Genomic DNA, 22,500 nt, shown 5'->3' on the forward strand with positions numbered 1-22,500 from the left:
TGGTGCAGATGTTCCCCATAGACGTAGAGTTTTGGTTTCCTTCTGTTTATGAAAAGAACCTCTCCTTTTCCATTCACTAGTTTTGTATCAGGCTTTCAATTGCCTAAGAAAGTAGTGTATTCCCACATTACCCAAAAACGTACAGGCAAGGCAATTGGACAAGGGCATCTGAACAATGGTACAAATTTTGAGAGATCACCTTTTCTTTGTCTTCAAGCTATGTAATCAACTGCATAGTATTTCTCTTTCAACTCGTGTCCTTCCATTGCCCAAGTAAAGGGTAAACTCCCATCATGAGTTATGTTGGATGAAATGCAATTGTCAGAGGCATCTCAGCAGTGGTGCTGATTTTAAACAGAGAGATCATGTTTTGTTCCCCCTCCAATTATGAAAAAAAGCTCTCTTTTCCGATTCACTCTAATTAATTGTCCAAGGTTGCCATTTTACCTATAGGTTACAAGCAATACCATTGGCAAAGGGCATCTGAACAATGGTGCAAATGTTGACAGAAGAGTTCAGGTTTGTTTTTTCTTCCACTTATTTAAACAACTACAGCACATTTCTTTTTTTGGTAGTGGGATTCTATTGCTCAAACGAGTGGTTGATTCCCACTAAACCTATGCATTATGTTGCAAAAATTGCAATTGCAAAAGGTATCTCAGCACTGGGACACATGTTGATGAGAGATGAACTTTTCTTTTCCTTCCATTTATGAAAACTACCTCATCTTCTCCATTCCTTTCATTGTACGCTTCTTTTATTGTCTAAAAGAGGAGTTGATTCCCATTTACCTAAAACTTACAAGCGCTGCAAATTGCAAAAAGGGCATCTGATGAATGCTGCAAATATTCAGCAGGGACCTTAGGTTTTGGTTTCCTTTTAAGTATTTCATAGTATTGCTTTTTTAGTGTTGGCATTCTGATGCCCAAATGAGAGGTAAATTCCTGTTATGTTGGAAGAAACGATTTTGATCATAGAGATCATGTTTTCTTTTCCCTTCATTTATGAAAAGAACCTGTCCTTTTCGAATCACTTTCATTGTCTTTCATTGTCACATGGTTTTATTTGTCCAAGAGAGTACTACCTTCCTATTTCACCTATACGTTAAGAGCAATACCATTGCCAAAGGGCATCTAAACAATGGTGCAAATGTTGACAAGAGAGCTCAGGTTTTGTGTTTGTTTCTGTTATTTAAAGAACCGCATCATATTTCTTTTTTTTATACTGGAATTCCATAGTATTGCTTTTTTAGTGTTGGCATTCTGATGACCAAACGAGAGGTCAATTCCTGTTATGTTGGAAGAAACGATTTTGAACATAGAGATCATGTTTTGTTTTCCCTTCATTTATGAAAAGAACCTGTCCTTTTCGAATCACTTTCATTGTCACATGGTTTCATTTGTCCAAGAGAGTACTACCTTCCTATTTCACCTATACGTTAAGAGCAATACCATTGCCAAAGGGCATCTGAAGAATGGTGCAAATGTTGACAAGAGAGTTCAGGTGTTGTGTTTGTTTCTGTTATTTAAAGAACCGCATCATATTTCTTTTTTTTTTGTACTGGAATTCCATAGTATTGCTTTTTTAGTGTTGGCATTCTGATGCCCAAATGAGAGGTAAATTCCTGTTATGTTGGAAGAAACGATTTTGAAGAAAGATATCATGTTTTGTTTTCCCTTCATTTATGAAAAGAACCTGTCCTTTTCGAATCACTTTCATTGTCTTTCATTGTCACATGGTTTTATTTGTCCAAGAGAGTACTACCTTCCTATTTCACCTATACGTTAAGAGCAATACCATTCCCAAAGGGCATCTGAACAATGGTGCAAATGTTGACAAGAGAGCTCAGGTTTTGTGTTTGTTTCTGTTATTTAAAGAACCGCATCATATTTCTTTTTTTTATACTGGAATTCCATAGTATTGGTTTTTTAGTGTTGGCATTCTGATGACCAAACGAGAGGTCAATTCCTGTTATGTTGGAAGAAACGATTTTGAACATAGAGATCATGTTTTGTTTTCCCTTCATTTATGAAAAGAACCTGTCCTTTTCGAATCACTTTCATTGTCTTTCATTGTCACATGGTTTTATTTGTCCAAGAGAGTACTACCTTCCTATTTCACCTATACGTTAAGAGCAATACCATTCCCAAAGGGCATCTGAAGAATGGTGCAAATGTTGACAAGAGAGTTCAGGTTTTGTGTTTGTTTCTGTTATTTAAAGAACCGCATCATATTTCTTTTTTTTTGATACTGGAATTCCATTGGCCAAGCGAGTGATGAATTCCCATTATGCCTATGCGTAATGTTGCAAGAAATGTAATTGAAAAAGGACATCTCAGCAGTGATGCACATGCTGACCAGAGAGGTGAAGTTTTGTTTCCCTTCCGTTTATGAAATAACCTCTTCTTTTGCATTCAGTTTTATAGTAAGATTGTTCTTATTGTCGAACACAATAGTTGATCCCCATTATACCCAAAAGTTACAAGCAATGTAACTGCAAAAAGACCATCTGTTCAGTGCTGCAAATGTTCACCAGAGACTCAGGTGTTGTTTTTCTTCCAGTTTTTTAAACCTTCGCATAGTATTTCGTTTTTGTTGTGGGTATTTCATTGCCAAAATGAGAGGTACTTTTCCATTATGCCTATGAGTTATGTGGAAACAAACAATTGTCAAAAGGCATCTCAGCACTGCTGCAGATGTCAACCAGAGGGTCATATTCCATTCATGAAGAAGCACTTGGCACTTTTTTGTTCACTTTTATATTACAACAAGGTTTTAATGGTGAAAAGCAATGCAATTGGGAAACAGCATCTGACCAATGGTGCAAATGTTGACCACAGAGCTTCGGGTTTTAATTTTTGTCCACTTGTTTTAACACCTGCATAGTATTTCCTTTCATCGGTTCCATTCCTGAGACGAGTTGTAGACCCAATCAAGTCTTTGAGTTACGTTTCAAAAAATGCAATTTTCAAAACAGATATCAGCGGTGGTGCAGATGTTCCCCATAGACGTAGAGTTTTGGTTTCCTTCTGTTTATGAAAAGAACCTCTCCTTTTCCATTCACTAGTTTTGTATCAGGCTTTCAATTGCCTAAGAAAGTAGTGTATTCCCACATTACCCAAAAACGTACAGGCAAGGCAATTGGACAAGGGCATCTGAACAATGGTACAAATGTTGAGAGATCACCTTTTCTTTGACTTCGAGCTATGTAATCAACTGCATAGTATTTCTCTTTCACCTCGTGTCCTTCCATTGCCCAAGTAAGGGGTAAACTCCCATCATGAGTTATGTTGGATGAAATGCAATTGTCAGAGGCATCTCAGCAGTGGTGCTGATTTTAAACAGAGAGATCATGTTTTGTTCCCCCTCCAATTATGAAAAAAAACTCTCTTTTCCGATTCACTCTAATTAATTGTCCAAGCTTGCCATTTTACCTATAGGTTACAAGCAATACCATTGGCAAAGGGCATCTGAACAATGGTGCAAATGTTGACAGAAGAGTTCAGGTTTGTTTTTTCTTCCATTTATTTAAACAACTACAGCACATTTCTTTTTTTGGTAGTGGGATTATATTGCTCAAACGAGTGGTTGATTCCCACTAAACCTATGCATTATGTTGCAAAAATTGCAATTGCAAAACGTATCTCAGCACTGGGACACATGTTGATGAGAGATGAACTTTTCTTTTCCTTCCATTTATGAAAACTACCTCTTCTTCTCCATTCCTTTCATTGTACGTTTCTTTTATTGTCTAAAAGAGGAGTTGATTCCCATTTACCTAAAACTTACAAGCGCTGCAAATTGCAAAAAGGGCATCTGATGAATGCTGCAAATATTCAGCAGGGACCTTAGGTTTTGGTTTCCTTTTAAGTATTTTATAGTATTGCTTTTTTAGTGTTGGCATTCTGATGCCCAAATGAGAGGTAAATTCCTGTTATGTTGGAAGAAACGATTTTGATCATAGAGATCATGTTTTCTTTTCCCTTCATTTATGAAAAGAACCTGTCCTTTTCGAATCACTTTCATTGTCTTTCATTGTCACATGGTTTTATTTGTCCAAGAGAGTACTACCTTCCTATTTCACCTATACGTTAAGAGCAATACCATTGCCAAAGGGCATCTGAACAATGGTGCAAATGTTGACAAGAGAGCTCAGGTTTTGTGTTTGTTTCTGTTATTTAAAGAACCGCATCATATTTCTTTTTTTTATACTGGAATTCCATAGTATTGCTTTTTTAGTGTTGGCATTCTGATGACCAAACGAGAGGTCAATTCCTGTTATGTTGGAAGAAACGATTTTGAACATAGAGATCATGTTTTGTTTTCCCTTCATTTATGAAAAGAACCTGTCCTTTTCGAATCACTTTCATTGTCTTTCATTGTCACATGGTTTTATTTGTCCAAGAGAGTACTACCTTCCTATTTCACCTATACGTTAAGAGCAATACCATTCCCAAAGGGCATCTGAAGAATGGTGCAAATGTTGACAAGAGAGTTCAGGTTTTGTGTTTGTTTCTGTTATTTAAAGAACCGCATCATATTTCTTTTTTTTTTGATACTGGAATGCCATTGGCCAAGCGAGTGATGAATTCCCATTATGCCTATGCGTAATGTTGCAAGAAATGTAATTGAAAAAGGACATCTCAGCAGTGATGCACATGCTGACCAGAGAGGTGAAGTTTTGTTTCCCTTCCGTTTATGAAATAACCTCTTCTTTTGCATTCAGTTTTATAGTAAGATTGTTCTTATTGTCGAACACAATAGTTGATCCCCATTATACCCAAAAGTTACAAGCAATGTAACTGCAAAAAGACCATCTGTTCAGTGCTGCAAATGTTCACCAGAGACTCAGGTGTTGTTTTTCTTCCAGTTTTTTAAACTTTCGCATAGTATTTCGTTTTTGTTGTGGGTATTTCATTGCCAAAATGAGAGGTACTTTTCCATTATGCCTATGAGTTATGTGGAAACAAACAATTGTCAAAAGGCATCTCAGCACTGCTGCAGATGTCAACCAGAGGGTCATATTCCATTCATGAAGAAGCACTTGGCACTTTTTTGTTCACTTTTATATTACAACAAGGTTTTAATGGTGAAAAGCAATGCAATTGGGAAACAGCATCTGACCAATGGTGCAAATGTTGACCACAGAGCTTCGGGTTTTAATTTTTGTCCACTTGTTTTAACACCTGCATAGTATTTCCTTTCATCGGTTCCATTCCTGAGACGAGTTGTAGACCCAATCAAGTCTTTGAGTTACGTTTCAAAAAATGCAATTTTCAAAACAGATATCAGCGGTGGTGCAGATGTTCCCCATAGACGTAGAGTTTTGGTTTCCTTCTGTTTATGAAAAGAACCTCTCCTTTTCCATTCACTAGTTTTGTATCAGGCTTTCAATTGCCTAAGAAAGTAGTGTATTCCCACATTACCCAAAAACGTACAGGCAAGGCAATTGGACAAGGGCATCTGAACAATGGTACAAATGTTGAGAGATCACCTTTTCTTTGACTTCGAGCTATGTAATCAACTGCATAGTATTTCTCTTTCACCTCGTGTCCTTCCATTGCCCAAGTAAGGGGTAAACTCCCATCATGAGTTATGTTGGATGAAATGCAATTGTCAGAGGCATCTCAGCAGTGGTGCTGATTTTAAACAGAGACATCATGTTTTGTTCCCCCTCCAATTATGAAAAAAAACTCTCTTTTCCGATTCACTCTAATTAATTGTCCAAGTTTGCCATTTTACCTATAGGTTACAAGCAATACCATTGGCAAAGGGCATCTGAACAATGGTGCAAATGTTGACAGAAGAGTTCAGGTTTGTTTTTTCTTCCATTTATTTAAACAACTACAGCACATTTCTTTTTTGGGTAGTGGGATTCTATTGCTCAAACGAGTGGTTGATTCCCACTAAACCTATGCATTATGTTGCAAAAATTGCAATTGCAAAAGGTATCTCAGCACTGGGACACATGTTGATGAGAGATGAACTTTTCTTTTCCTTCCATTTATGAAAACTACCTCTTCTTCTCCATTCCTTTCATTGTACGCTTCTTTTATTGTCTAAAAGAGGAGTTGATTCCCATTTACCTAAAACTTACAAGCGCTGCAAATTGCAAAAAGGGCATCTGATGAATGCTGCAAATATTCAGCAGGGACCTTAGGTTTTGGTTTCCTTTTAAGTATTTCATAGTATTGCTTTTTTAGTGTTGGCATTCTGATGACCACACGAGAGGTCAATTCCTGTTATGTTGGAAGAAACGATTTTGATCATAGAGATCATGTTTTGTTTTCCCTTCATTTATGAAAAGAACCTGTCCTTTTCGAATCACTTTCATTGTCTTTCATTGTCACATGGTTTCATTTGTCCAAGAGAGTACTACCTTCCTATTTCACCTATACGTTAAGAGCAATACCATTGCCAAAGGGCATCTGAAGAATGGTGCAAATGTTGACAAGAGAGTTCAGGTTTTGTGTTTGTTTCTGTTATTTAAAGAACCGCATCATATTTCTTTTTTTTTTTATACTGGAATTCCATAGTATTGCTTTTTTAGTGTTGGCATTCTGATGCCCAAATGAGAGGTAAATTCCTGTTATTTTGGAAGAAACGATTTTGATCATAGAGATCATGTTTTGTTTTCCCTTCATTTATGAAAAGAACCTGTCCTTTTCGAATCACTTTCATTGTCTTTCATTGTCACATGGTTTTATTTGTCCAAGAGAGTACTACCTTCCTATTTCACCTATACGTTAAGAGCAATACCATTCCCAAAGGGCATCTGAAGAATGGTGCAAATGTTGACAAGAGAGTTCAGGTTTTGTGTTTGTTTCTGTTATTTAAAGAACCGCATCATATTTCTTTTTTTTTTGATACTGGAATTCCATTGGCCAAGCGAGTGATGAATTCCCATTATGCCTATGCGTAATGTTGCAAGAAATGTAATTGAAAAAGGACATCTCAGCAGTGATGCACATGCTGACCAGAGAGGTGAAGTTTTGTTTCCCTTCCGTTTATGAAATAACCTCTTCTTTTGCATTCAGTTTTATAGTAAGATTGTTCTTATTGTCCAACACAATAGTTGATTCCCATTATACCCAAAAGTTACAAGCAATGTAACTGCAAAAAGACCATCTGTTCAGTGCTGCAAATGTTCACCAGAGACTCAGGTGTTGTTCTTCTTCCAGTTTTTTAAACCTTCGCATAGTATTTCGTTTTTGTTGCGGGTATTTCAATGCCAAAATGAGAGGTACTTTTCCATTATGCCTATGAGTTATGTGGAAACAAACAATTGTCAAAAGGCATCTCAGCAGTGCTGCAGATGTCAACCAGAGGGTCATATTCCATTCATGAAGAAGCACTTGGCACTTTTTTGTTCACTTTTATATTACAACAAGGTTTTAATGGTGAAAAGCAATGCAATTGGGAAACAGCATCTGACCAATGGTGCAAATGTTGACCACAGAGCTTCGGGTTTTAATTTTTGTCCACTTGTTTTAACACCTGCATAGTATTTCCTTTCATCGGTTCCATTCCTGAGACGAGTTGTAGACCCAATCAAGTCTTTGAGTTACGTTTCAAAAAATGCAATTTTCAAAACAGATATCAGCGGTGGTGCAGATGTTCCCCATAGACGTAGAGTTTTGGTTTCCTTCTGTTTATGAAAAGAACCTCTCCTTTTCCATTCACTAGTTTTGTATCAGGCTTTCAATTGCCTAAGAAAGTAGTGTATTCCCACATTACCCAAAAACGTACAGGCAAGGCAATTGGACAAGGGCATCTGAACAATGGTACAAATGTTGAGAGATCACCTTTTCTTTGACTTCGAGCTATGTAATCAACTGCATAGTATTTCTCTTTCAACTCGTGTCCTTCCATTGCCCAAGTAAGGGGTAAACTCCCATCACGAGTTATGTTGGATGAAATGCAATTGTCAAAGGCATCTCAGCAGTGGTGCTGATTTTAAACAGAGAGATCATGTTTTGTTCCCCCTCCAATTATGAAAAAAAAACTCTCTTTTCCGATTCACTCTAATTAATTGTCCAAGCTTGCCATTTTACCTATAGGTTACAAGCAATACCATTGGCAAAGGGCATCTAAACAATGGTGCAAATGTTGACAGAAGAGTTCAGGTTTGTTTTTTCTTTCACTTATTTAAACAACTACAGCACATTTCTTTTTTTGGTAGTGGGATTCTATTTCTCAAACGAGTTGTTGATTCTCATGATGCCTATGCGTTATGTTGCAAAAAATGCAATCCTAAAAAGGTATCTCAGCACTGGGACAAATGTTGACGAGAAAGGTGAAGTTTTCTTATCCTTCCCTTTAAGAAAACTACCTCTTCTTTTCAATTCCTTCTATTGTACGATTGTTTTACTGTCTAATAGAGTGGTTGATTCCCATTTTCCCTGAAAGTTACAAGCGCTGCAATTGAAAAAGGGCATGTGCTGAAAAGTGAGCCCTGTTTTGGGATTACGAAAACCTTCGTGGGATTAAATAGGCGCTGTTTGAGAAAATTTCGCAGAGCCAGAAACTCTGCTGTGGTTGAAGTGAAAACACCATCGATTGACCAAACATCTACGAAAGCTCTAGCATTTTTATGTGAACAAAGTTATGTTTGCGGTAGTAATCCGTTTGAAAATGATGTAAGCGTTGATCTTACCAAATGTTTCAATCCAAATATGACGGGTATTGGTGTTGAACCTTCTTTAGCTTTGAGTGCGAGAGATTGTGATAGATATTCCAAAATAGCTAAACGAATGAAAAGACGTAGAGAGCGAGAGCCGTCCAGATTATCGGTGAGGAGGATTATAAGGTCCATGAAAACAAGAAAGCTAGATGCAAACTGAAAGGTATAATAAGGAAATCTACTACCAAATCTTCAAGATTGTACAGCTTAGCTGCTGACTTTAAGTTCTGGTATGTAAGGTACCTTAACATATCTGACTGTTTTTTCTCGAAATTTGTGAATCTCAACATAGTAACCACAAAGAAGCTGTTAGGAAAAAGCAAAGAAGCAAATAATCCTTTTTTAGCTAACCATAACACAACAAAATCAACTAGCCAAATTGAAAGATTTTGTGTCAAGAATGAAAGTCTTGTCAGTAGGATCCACCATGTTGTTGGGCTTTCAATTACGTCAGCTGGGATTGAGATCCCAAGATGTTGGCGGTGCAGGTGACTGTTTTTTCAGAGCCATTTCACATCAGTTATCAGTTATCACTGGTATATTAGACAAGCTGGTATTCATTATCTGAGGGAAAATCCAAAGCGTTTTATTGAAAGCAATACCCATAATTCATGGAACGAATATTTGAGAAATGTCACTTCAAGGTTCATGGTGTGATGCTGCCATTGTACAAGCAGTTCCAGAGTCACAAAATGTGAGAATTCATATTGTAGAATCCCATGAAAATTTTGCTGACACAACTTTGGTAGAGCCAGTTCATTTATCACAACAGCTACCTGCAACAATATATTTAGGTCATTTAAATGAAGTACATTATGTATCAACAGTGCCATATACATGTAGTTCTAACTCGTTAGAAAGTCAGCATAGTGATAATCAGTTAAGCATTACAGAACAGATTTTTTTCTCTGAAAAATCACATTACAGTCCAAAAAGGAAAAGTGACAGTAACATGAATGAACAGAGTAAAAAGAAGATGTCTAATGAAAACAGTTATGGTCTTGAATGTGAGGCTGAAAAACAAAGCTCTAGTGCTTACAAAAGTCGGAACTTTGAAAACAAGACTGATAAAATGTGTGAAAAGGAACCGCAATGCTTACATGAGGGAATATAGGGAGAAAAAACACAAGGCTGATGAAACAAGTGCAAAAACCAAGCACAATGCTTACATGAGGAAATGTAGGGGAAAAAAGAAGGTTGACAAAAGTAGGAAGGGCAAATCTAACGACCCTAGTCTTGAACGTGGAATTGAAAAGCAAAGTTCTACCTCTAACAACGATCAGAACACTGAATGTGACATTGAAAAACAAAGTGATGATAGCATGGTGGAATAAAAGAAAGCGAAGATAGCTGATGAAATAAGTGCAAAAACCAAGCGCAATGCTTACATGAGAGAATATAGGGAAAAAAAGAAGGCTGATGAAAGTAGGAAGGGAAAATCTCATGAAAACAACCCTAGTCTTGAATGTGGAGTTAAAGAACTAAGTGTTACCACTAACAAACATCAGAATGCTGAGTGTCAAAATGAAGTAGCAACAACTACTACAACAAGTAATAAGGAAACCAAAAAAAATATGCCATTGGATTATTTCATATCAGATTTTCATAAACTAGTGTCCCAAGGTCCATTATTTATCTGTAGCTGTTGCGACCAGCTGTGGTATAAACACAGTGTTTCTTCTGCTGATACAATACGAAAGTCAAACCCTGCAGCTGCTGAAAAATATTTGATTAACCGTTAAAAGTGTTCAGAATAAAGAGCGGTTGTGCTGAACATGCCATAATTACTTAGCAAAGGATAAAGTTCCTCCTAGTGCTCTTCTGAATGGAATGCAATTTCTAACAAAACCAGGCTTTTTTGACTTAAATGAACTGGAATGTAGACTTCTAGCTCCTAGACTTACATTTCAAAAATTAATGCAAGCGCCAAGTGGAAGACAGTTCAAAATACATGGAAATGTCAATATACCAGCAGAAGTGTCTGATACTGTCAATATGTTACCAAGGTTACCCAGTGAAACTGGTACAATTAAGGTGAATTTAAAGCGAAAATTACCAATACAAAAGTTCAGCATTGTCTCTCAACATAAGACCACACAAAGTTGTTCAAGCAGCCACCTGGCTTGTCAGTAACAGTAGCCTGTATAGACAAGAAGGAATAACAGTTAATCAAAACTGGGGAGTAGAATGCAATGCCAACTGTTCATTAGATGACAGTGATATTGAAAGTAGAAATGAGCAGGTACAGAATATTGATAACACTAGGCATAGAGAAACTAATATTAACTCTAACAAAGTTCTTGAAGCGGAAATACCTGCTGGAGTTACTGACACTATGTTAACGACCACAGATTTTGTTGAAAACAGTGAGAATAAGACTATTTTAAGTGTTGCCCCAAGTGAAGACAAGAAACCTTTAAGCATATTCAGAGATCAGTATTCTGAAGAATTAGCATATCCTGTTATCTTTCTTGGTCAAAAACGACCAGAAAATAAAGATAGGCTTGTTAGCATTCATTATTGTGACATTTGCAAATCTGAATTACGACGGTCAGATAGAAGAGCTGCCATGTGTGTTGAAAACATCTTTTTCAAAACAAAGAAACTACAAATGAAAATACTGTTGGGAAAATCTCAACTGGCTCTTAGAAAGTGCAATAGGAATAGCAAAACTTTGAATGCAGCACAACAGAAGCAAGGAGCAATAGAGAAATTAATTCATCATGATGAAGGATTTCAGTTGAAAAGGCCAAAAAAGACTTGTTTGCTATGATCAGACAATTAGGCCCAGCCTCGTTATTTTGTAGTTTCTCATCAGCAGAAACACAATGGATCCATTTGCTTAGAATACTTGGTGAGTTAGTTGATCACAAACAGTACACAAATACTGATTCAGAAGATATGAATTGGGATGAAAAATGTTGGTTAATTCAAAGTGACCCAGTAACATGTGCCAGACATTTTTATTATCAAGTTAGTCAGCTTTTGACTAACTTTCTCTTAAAAGGAGCCCAACCTCTGGGAAAAATATCTGACTGGTTCTATAGAGTGGATACCAGCAGCGAGGCTCACGTCACAACCACGTGCTTGTATGGCTAAACAGTGCACCAGTATTTGGAGTTGTTACAGACTTCATTGATCAGATCATTAGTTGTAAATGGCCGGTTGATGATCTAGAACTGCAGAAATTGGTGAATAGGCAAATTCACAGGCATTCTCATACATGCAAAAAGTAGTCAAAGAATGAATGTCGCTTTAATTATCCACAGCCTCCTATGAGGGCAACTGAAATTTTATATCCCTTAAATTCAGAAGTGCCACAACAGGAAATAAGACAACACAAAGAAACTTGGAAAACTATCAAAACACAATTAAATGATTTGAAAGATGGTGAATGTATTACCTTTGAGGAACTGCTTCTAAAGTTAAAACTTACTGAAAATAGCTATTGATTAGCTATCAGGTCAACTTTAAATTCTCGAACTCTATTTTTGAAAATAGAACCAAATGAATTAAGAATCAACAATTACAACCCAGCTTGCCTTAAAGCATGAAGAGTAAATATGGATATTCAGTTTGTTCTTGATGTGTATGCATGTGCTATGTATATAGTGTTTTATATTTCTAAAGCCCAAAAAGGAATGAGTGAGCGTTTACGACAAGCATGCACTGAGGCCAGATAAGAAAATTCTAACATCAAACAACAAGTTAGAGCTATTGGAAACAAATTTTTAAACAGTGTTGAAATAAGTGCACAAGAAGCTGTTAACATTGTTCTTCAGCTTCCTATGAAGAAATCATCAAGGCAAGTGATATTTATAAACACTGCACCTCCTAATGAAAGAGTGCAGCTTCTGAAGCCAATCAATGACATTATAGTAATGGAAGATGATTGTGAAGAACTATACACAGGAGGTCTTTTGCAAAGATATGCAAAACGTCACTTTAGTCTTGAGCATTTGACATTAGCTGATTGGCCAGCATGGTATGACTCATCAGGAAAACCGTATATCAAGAAATCATTTCAAAATGACACTGATAACCTTCCCTTTGAAATAGTAACTGACCACAATGATGATGCCCTTGAAAATAGCAGTAATAGTCAAAAGAAAAAAAGATCAACAGCTAGAGTTATTAGAAGTGTGTGGTTCAATAAAGAAAAAGATCCAGAAAAACACTACTGTGAATTGATCATGCTTTTCACATCATGGAGAAATGAACAACTGACTTAAAAGCTAATTGTCCTTCCTACGAAGCTCGTTTTCTACTTATGAAAGATGCTATAAATGACCAAATGAAACAATATGCTGTTTTTAGTGATGATTTGGATAAAATCCAGGAACACTTGAATGATAAGGATGATGATGATGCCCAGTTTGATTTAATAGCACCAATTACACAAAACAGAGAATACCAAGACGAAGCTGAGGGTGTTGAAGATCTACATCCAGATTTCAGTGAAAATTATGATTTATCAGATGATATTGGTATTCCTTCCACTGTTGCAAGTACTGAACCACTTACATTAAATGAACTGCAAGATCAGGAATACAGGGGATTGGTTTAGACACTAAACCAAAAACAAAAAGTTTTTTTTTATCACATCTTACATCTTATCAAAACATCTGACAAACCATTTTACTACTTTCTCTCTGGGGGAGCTGGAGTGGGCAAGTCCCATCTTACCAAAGCATTATATCAGGCAGCATTGAAATATTATAATTCAAGAGCTGGTGAAAATTTCAATGAAGTTAAAATATTATTGCTTGCCCTTACTGGAAAAGCTGCTTATGACATTAAAGGAAACACAGTACACAGTGCCTTGGCAATACCAGCATGCCAGTCTCTAAAGACATATAAAGCTCTTGACTCAAGCAGACTAACAAGCAGTGTCAACTTCGTGCAGTTCAGCTAATGTTTTTAGATGAAATATCCATGATAGGCGATACTATGTTTAATGTTCAAATAAATAATAGATTTAAGGATATCAAGGGCAGTAGAGAGATATTTGGAGGTGTAAGCATTATTGCACTAGGTGATCTATTTCAACTAGAACCTGTTATGGACAGCTATGTGTTTAAAGATATGAAATTCTCAGAATATGGAGCCCTTGCCCCTAACCTATGGCAAGAACATTTTCAATGTTTGAAGTGGAAGAGATTACGAGTTTGCTGAAATTCTTAATAGGTCGAGAGAAGGTATTCAAACCCTATTGCAATTTCTGTTCTCTCAGCCTCAGCAAGCTGACGTTTTGAAGCTAATTCCTTAGTTTTCCAAGGGTCAAGTGGTATTTGCTTTAAGATCTTGTCTCTGAGTTCTGGAGAGTTAGCTCCTATAACACCATCTACTGCTTTGATGGTATACTTGTCACCAGTTGCTGCCATGTGAACTCTATTATTGAACTCATCAACTTTAGAATTTTGTATGAACAAATGAGGAACATCAATTGGGTAGTTTTCAGAGTTTTCTGAAATGCATCTTTCTTTAATTTTTGCAATGTCATTTTGGGTAAGGGTTAGCAATATCATCAAGAAGATACAATTACATGACAGAAACAAACCATCTGGTATAATATGGGTACAATTTGACCATGTAGATGTTGGAGAAAAAACTAGACATGATAACAGGCATTTGTATGTCCAAGGAGTTGAACGTGGATGGACTCCTATCAAACCTGTCACTGCACAATTTGCAGTTGGAAGAAACAAAACAGCTCAGGTTGTAAAAAAGCAGTTTCCACTGAGACCTGCAGCTGCTAAAACCATACACAGGTCACAAGGTGATAGAGACTAAAATAGTTGCTAACTTTGACACCAGGAAAGAAATACCTCACATACATTATGTAGGACTCAGTAGAGTAATAACCATTGGAGGTCTTAATATCACTGACCTTTGTGAAAGCAAAATAGCTGTCAATCCTGATGTCAAAGCAGAAATGCAACGTTTAAGAACAGAAAGGCGTGTCAAACTTTCTGTAATTCCTATCTATGAAACGAGTCAAAGTGCTTATAAGATATGTTTCCTTAATTCAAGGTCACTGCATAGACATATTGAAGATGTACGCAGGGACTTAAACTATTCAAACATTGACGTCAATATATTCTCAGAAACAAGATTATGCCATTTAGACAGCAGTATTAGCTATGCCATCAATGGATATACTTTATTTAGAAATGACAATTAGTCTGCATCACTCAACAAAAGACCATATCGTGGAACAGCAGTCTACAGTAGAATTTCCTTTATTGCTGAGTATCCAGTTTGCAAGAACACTAGCGGTGTTGAAACAACCATCATAAAAGTGTCCACACTGGCACATGTTAACATAATAAGTGTATATAGGTCACCAAGAGTGCCAGTCAGGCAGATGTGCGCATCATTGATGGAAGTTTTCACTCTTCATTGTTCAGATTTCAACATTTTCATTGGAGATTTCAATGTCAACTGGTTAAATGAAAAATACAAAATTCCTACATAAGCAATTAGTATCATATTATACCACTGACAACAGAACAACCATAGACCATATTTACACTAATTTACCACAAAATCAACTCAATTTACACATTTTAGAAACATACTTTTCTGATCACAAAGCAATCTGTGCATTAATTCAAACATAAAGTAAAAATACTTACAGAGGTAACTTTGTTGCATTATTTGAGCCTAAGGTTATTGTCCAATTTTGGATGGTAACCCTGTGGACTATTAATTTTCTCCCTAGCAAGACAAACTTGTCATTCTAATAATAATAATAATAATAATAATAATAATAATAATAATATCCAACTCTCTTTCAACAGGTGCAAAATGGACAATCCTAAATAAGTGGCTGTAAGCTGTAAGAGCAATCTACTTCTCACCAAAAAAGCACAGTGACCTGCAGACCAGAAGTAAAGCAAGTAGCCCCGTGAAGCTCACAAACTTTAGAATCAAAGAAGATGACAGTTTAAATACTTATGGACAATAGGCTTCAAATTACCGAAACTGAAGTTTCATTTCCTCCAAAGCCAATATCACAAACAAATAACATTGCATCATTATCAGGAGTACACTTCCAACAACTGATCACTATAAAAGCCAAAGTCGCTTGTATGGGTGCCAGTAAAATGGTGACCACAAGCAATGGTGTGAAGCGAAAGGCTGACTGTTATCTCGCTGACCCATCAGGAACAATAAAACTTACAGTATGGGAAGATTTCATTAATGATGTCCAGGAAGGCAAGACCTACACATTTCACAATGTCAGAGTTATTAAAGAGTGCAAATCTGACAAATTAGCATTGGGAACAACACTGCAAAACTGCACACTGTCAGAGGCAGAAGACTTTCCTGAACCTGTAGCCCAACCTCTGGAACTACCGATTCTTTTACAGCCACAAAGGCAACAATTGAGATCAATGGTTTGACAGCGTTTGGAAAATACCTTTCCTGTCTACAATGCCACAAAAAGATTGCTGATGGATCTTTCTCTGCCAAAATCCTCAAGTGTCATCACTGTGGCCTAACCCAGAAAAAGGATAAATGCCTTGAAAGCTGCTATGCCCAAGCCAAGGTATCAGAGGATGATAACCAATTTGTTGTAACATTCTTCCATGAAGAAATCAAACAAATCTTTGACTTGTTACATCTTCCACACTCTCTGAATGAAGAACAGGTAACAGAAGCACTTTTAGATGCCCCAGTTTTAAATGTAACATACGAGAATAAATCTAAAATTATAAAGCAACTATCTGCCCATATGTAGTGTGTGTGGTCTGCTCTCCACACAAGAGGATGTGAATTAACACGTTTGTACTTGTGCTTATGGGGACCGGTAGATACTCTGCCAAATATATTCAGATATTTACAGTGTGAAATTAAAGATATGGATTTCAGATTTACAGTTATGTTACCAAGAAATAGTGGTGTAACGATTAATCGCAATTATGACAATTTGGTTCGATTTACAATTCTTTGGTTCCACATTTCGATTTTTGTTCGATTTTTGCTTACCTCAATTACAGACTCTAGCCTGACCAAGAAAATGATACTACTATTTTCTGATACTAGAATGAAGACGTTTCTAAAATCAGAGTCTGATTAAGTTGTACAACCTCAACTAATGCGGCATTTTCTGTGGCCTAGTAAACATGAGTCCCTTCTACCACTCCTTGAAATTTGATCCCTGTTAAAGGAGTTGTTGTTGATCTGAAATCCTTTGTTAGTTATTTTTGCATGATAGGAATTAAACACTTGCATAATCAAATTGAAATAATCGAAATTGAAAGGCAATAATCGAAAGGAAAGTTATATGCATCGTTACACCCCTACCAAAAAACACTTTTGTGTTAGTATATTTGTAATAATGCAACATTGTATTACATTGTATTTTCATATCAATTTTCTTGCATTGTTCCTGTTAAAATAGTAAAGTGAGTATCCTCTCTTATATTTTCAATCCTTATGGGATTTCAGTTTTTACTTCTCAGTAATGTTACAAGGAAACACATTATGCTTAAATTGTATTGTTATGTAAAAATGCATTTCCATCAGTAGCTCTGTTACAGTTTTCATAAAACATTTGAATTATTAAATATTGCCTGTACTGCTTCGCGTTTTTTTCCTGCTCTGCCCATTTCTACACGTAAATACGGGCCTCTCTTTTCGGAAGTTCTTTGAACTTTCCATTGTGCAGCACTACAATTGCTGAAAAAAACAATTTAGCAAACATCATGGTTACCTGTTTGAAGCCTTGATACACAAACGATTCCATTCTTTGGAACTGTTTTATAAAACCATTCAAATTCCTCAACAAAAAGGACACAATTTGACTTGAGCCTATGAGCTATGTTGGAACAAACGCAATTGTCAAATGGTGCAGATTTTGAAGGGAGATTATGTTTTGTTTCCCCTGTTTATGAAAAGAACCTCTACTTTTGGATTCCTTTTCACTGCCACATGGTTTTAATTGTGCAAAAGAGTACTAGCTTTCCATTTCACCAATAAGTTAGAAGCAATACCATTAGCAAAGGGCATCTCAACAATGGTGCAAATTTTGACCAAATTGTTCAGGTTTTGCTTTTCTTCCGCTTATTTTTATTACCATATCATATTTCCTTTTTTGGTAATGAGGTGCCATTACTCAAACAAGTGGTTGATTGCCATCATGCCTATGCTGTATGTTGCAAGAAATGCAATTCTAAAAGGTATCTCAGCACTGATACACACGTTGACCAGAGGGGTGAGGTTTTGTTTTCCTTCTGTTTATATCATACAAAGTGGTCACAAATGTGCATGCCCCATAGAAATTGGATTAAACCTAGCAAACAGGGATCTGGGGGATACTCACAACTCCGTACAGTGGTTTTACACTTGTCCTGCATGATTCGAACTCCAGCCCTCAGCTCTACTGAGCACACGAAAAATGCACTTTTTGTTGAATTCCCTATCCTGTGGACTGCCTGACCCACTGTTTGAACTCGGGTACTGTCACATCAGATGCTACTGAGCCATCATGGCTGTTGTTGTCACAAAACTGGTTTTTGCATTGAATTTATAACATTTTGCATGATTTCGAAGATGGTACCCACCCTTTTGGAGTGCAGACTTGACACCAGGAAACAGAACTCTGCTTTTTCGGCTCATTCATGGACCGGATGAGGGTAAAGGTAAAGTCCGCTACAAACCTCGAAGGCCCACCAGGCCTGCACTTATCTCCGGTTTCCGTAGCATGAAGCGACCAGGAGTATTTCAACCCCCCCCTTCCTGGATGAGATGCTTGTCTATCGCAGGGTTACCCCCTACATTTACGCCAGTACCCATTTATACACCTGGGTGGAGAGAGACACTGTGAGAGTAAAGTGTCTTGCCCAAGAACACAACACAATGTCCCTGGCCAGGTCCCGAACCTGGACCACTCGATCCAGAGTCGAGCACACTGACCATGAGGCCACCGCGCCTCCCACATGGAGTGGATGAGGCATTTTAAAATTTGATGGAACAGATGTAGATTGCAAAATGCAAACCTAACATTTACAAATTATAAATTTATTTCGATGCACGCAACTACAACTGTGCTAACGTAAGAAAAATTGTGCAGTCTAATATATTAGTGAACATCATATTTCTAAAAATTTGTCCGAGAAGTTGACCCCTTGGGGGACCCCAAGCGAGTTTATTTTAGAACACACTTGTCAAGGCAGCCACACCCAGCCGTGGACAGGAAACTGGAAGAGCCTGATACGCAGGCTAACATTTCCTGTCTATCACAGCTTTGTCCAGTGTTGGTAAGTAATCTTTTCCTTCCTTTTTTCAATATACAACACAAACATCAATCATAGCGGCTATCTTTGTGTCAAAAGTTTATATTTCATTTTGAATACGCCTCCCTTCTACTCAGGCAAGTTATAAATCGTGTTAAACTTTTCTGCATGCAATGCACCATTTAGAGCATGTGGCGGTGTTATTATTGGGCAATGGACAATAGAAGTTATGTGGTGCTGTTATATTGATCAAAGCAAACCACTTAGTCCAAAGTGCAAAGCATTACATTGTCAGGAGCATTCAGCTAAATTATTCATATCCCTCTTTTCCGTACAGCCTTTGTGCTTGTGGACTGCATTGAAGATGTTGTGTGGCTTTAATCGCTTTCTTCTTGGGGGCACTCAAAAACACAACACAGGCGCCACATTGGAATCTTTCCAAAAGAGTGGAGGAACAGATAAATGCAAAATGAAAGTTGAATTGAATAATGTTTTCAAAGGTCTGGTTCACCACATGGCATCTTGTAAGTTCAACATTTGCAGAGACATAGAGAAAACCCTGGTTCACATCCCTTTGATTGTAGTAAAACAATATATGCTCCTTGCTGATGCAGTATTAAGTGACATATTTACATTGACTACAGTTAATATGGTGACCCAGGAATTAAAATCCCTCTTTCTTATACAACTGAGTAATGAATCTATATGTTCATCTTGTAGCAATGCAATTGTAAAGAACACAAGTATATTTGTACCTTACATAACTTCCCTGAACTTGCATCAAAACCAAACTAAAAAGCGTGTTTGCGAATCCATATTACCAATTAGTACATACTCAACCAACAGCTATTACATTTCTAGCTTTCTGATTGGCTCACCAAATCCTGGTTATCAGCAAACAAGGTTTTGTAGAGCAGTGTCTCAAAAAAAATTCGGCACGAAGTTTTGTTCCAGCAAAATGGCTGAAAACAACAGGTTTGGGGAAGTGTCTTCCTCGGAAATACAGCAACTTTTCAACAATGCAGTCCAGGAAGAAAGTTCAGCATAAACACATTCAATGATGCAAAACTGTGAAGTTCAAAAGCCAGTAATTCCCACCGTCGATAATTTTGCGTTTTGAGATCATGTAACAACAACAAAAATGTTTACCTTATTGTTTCATCCTGATTGGAGAGGAGGTGATTATAGCCAACTCGGCGCTACGCAGAACACTACATATGTATATTGTGAATTCTGTCAAGAGAATTCTGGGGATGTTTCAATGCTGAGACGTTGTTACACTTCCAACACTTCTAAGTGTAGAACACAAAACACATTTAGCATGATCCCACGCGATCCCACGACGTAGACTTCAGGCATTAACAAGATATAATGAGTTGGCATTTTCTTAAGCAAGGGCTTCATGATACATTAAAGAGCCTGCATTCCGTTCACATCTATGGAATACCTTGACTTAGATATTAGCCACGGTACATCTTCGATCAGACTGATAACCACTTATAGACCACCTCATTCGAAGAAACCCTCAGCAACACCAGCTACATTTTTTCAGGAATTCTCGACTCTTGTTGAACTGCTCACTCTTGCTCCTGGCTACCTTTTACTTAATAGGGATTTTAACTTTCATTTATTTAACTTTGCCAGTCAAGCTGACAGAGCGCCACAACAGCTTGCGCCATTTACTGTGGCCCCTTGACAATATGAACTTATAATAATAATAAAATGCAAATACAATAATTACATATACACTAAATTATGAGCTAGAAACAGCAAGTGATAGGTGCAGCAAGGCCTCTGGCTATGTTGCATGAGGGGCAGATGGAACGCCATGTCTGTGGATTTTCACATGGATGTTCCAACTGATGCTTCTTCAAATGCTTTTAGGGATCTGTTAGAATCAGCGGGTGTCAAACAACATGTACCTGACCCCACCAATCGTAGTGCACGTACATTAGACCTCATCAATTATCGAAAGGAGGATTCTGTGTTGTTGTTGTTGCTTCAATCCCTTCGCAATCTTCCAACTGATCACTATGTAGTGTTATGTTCTGTTGCTTTTGCTGAGCCGGCTGCCTCAAAATCACATGTGGATGCTTTCAAATCACATCAAATCATCTTTACTAAATAATCAAGACAGCTCCGATCCCAATAAACTTGCTGATCTCTGTAACTCAGATGTTCGACAGCTGCTTGATAAACATGCCTCTGAGGAGTCTTGTTCTATTACACTTCCCCCACACACACCATGCTTTAATGTTGCACTTCGGGACTCAAAGCAACAAAAATGCCGCTGCGAGCGTGCCTACAGAGCTTCAGCACTGGAGGCGCATAGGCAACTATACCGAGATAAAAACGTCGCAACTACACAGCACCATTAAATCAATGACTCAATACTATAAGTCCAAGATTGAGTCTGCTGACCAGTGTCAACTCTTTCGCCTGGTTGATTGCATGTTTAGAGTCAAACCTGTACCTTCTCTTCCATCCCACAGCTCAGCACAACATCTTACTGAGAGGTTTAGCGCTCACTTTATTATAAACCTGTGACACGACTTACTTAACTCTCCAGCTATCACACCTGCTGCTGGCAATACACAATCTTCCAACTGTTCATTAGCAAAATTTACAAAGGTGCCTTCGAAGGTCGTTCGCAAAACGATAGAAAAGTCAGCCTCAAAGTCATGTCCCTTCGATCCGATTCCAACTTTGAAGTCTTCTTCAGATGAACTACTTGCAGCTTAAACATCTCTAGTTAACTCTTCACTGAGAGCAGGCATTTTTCCTACTGCTTTTAAAGAAAGTTTTGTTGCATAAGGATGACCTCAATAACTCTCAACCATTCACAAATCTTGCATTTGTATCACAAGTTATTGAAAGAACTGTTGCAGGCAAGTCCATCATTATTTGGCATCAAATAATCTCCATCCAAAGCTACAAGCGGACTATCAACAGTCCCACAGCACAGACTGCCCTCTTAACCCTTTCCCTACTAAGCGGCCCTGTACCGCCCTGAGAAAATATGCCGCCATTTCCCTATACCGCCCTATACTGCTTTAACCCTTTCACCACCAAGTATTTCAGACGGAAAGTACCCTGGACACTGGCACCTTTGCGATTATTCCCTAAAATGCGCAAGTTCGAAAAAAGTGCATTTTTCTCATAGAAGAATGCATTTTTGTATAAAGCACACCATATATCAATTTATTCATGAGAAATGTTTCTTTCATTTAAGGTAAGTTATATGTTTACATATTCAACACTGACTGAAATACAGTTGGTCAATATGAAAAACTACAGACTAATGATGTTGCTCTTCTAGGTTGGGGACAGAGATGCACTTAACTGGTGGTATTTCTGCCTTTGAACTGAGAAAGAACATGTCTCTTTCAAATACAAGTGTCCCTGCCAAAAGCCATCAAATTGAAGTCAATAAAATTTGAACAGTTTTCAACTGGTACATGTACCTGGGTTGCATTATAATTATGCCTTATCTGACTTATCTGATACGAAATGTCTTTGATGATCAATCCTTGCTCTATTTTATCCACAGCAAAAGAAATGTAATAAAAACAA

The 22,500-nt window shown here is 37.4% G+C and overlaps 1 long non-coding RNA gene and 1 pseudogene across 2 annotated transcripts in view; one reads left to right on the plus strand and one right to left on the minus strand.

Annotated features, from left to right (window-relative positions):
• The window catches only part of LOC138043330 (uncharacterized), an 82,236-nt gene that overhangs the window by 10,685 nt on the left and 49,051 nt on the right, over positions 1–22,500 (minus strand). The gene's annotated exons all lie outside the window — the stretch shown is intronic.
• LOC138043258 (uncharacterized) lies at positions 9,939–11,930 on the plus strand (annotated as a pseudogene).

Source organism: Montipora capricornis, chromosome 1 (genome assembly GCF_036669925.1).
Source record: "Montipora capricornis isolate CH-2021 chromosome 1, ASM3666992v2, whole genome shotgun sequence".
NCBI classification, from domain to species: Eukaryota; Metazoa; Cnidaria; class Anthozoa; order Scleractinia; family Acroporidae; genus Montipora; species Montipora capricornis.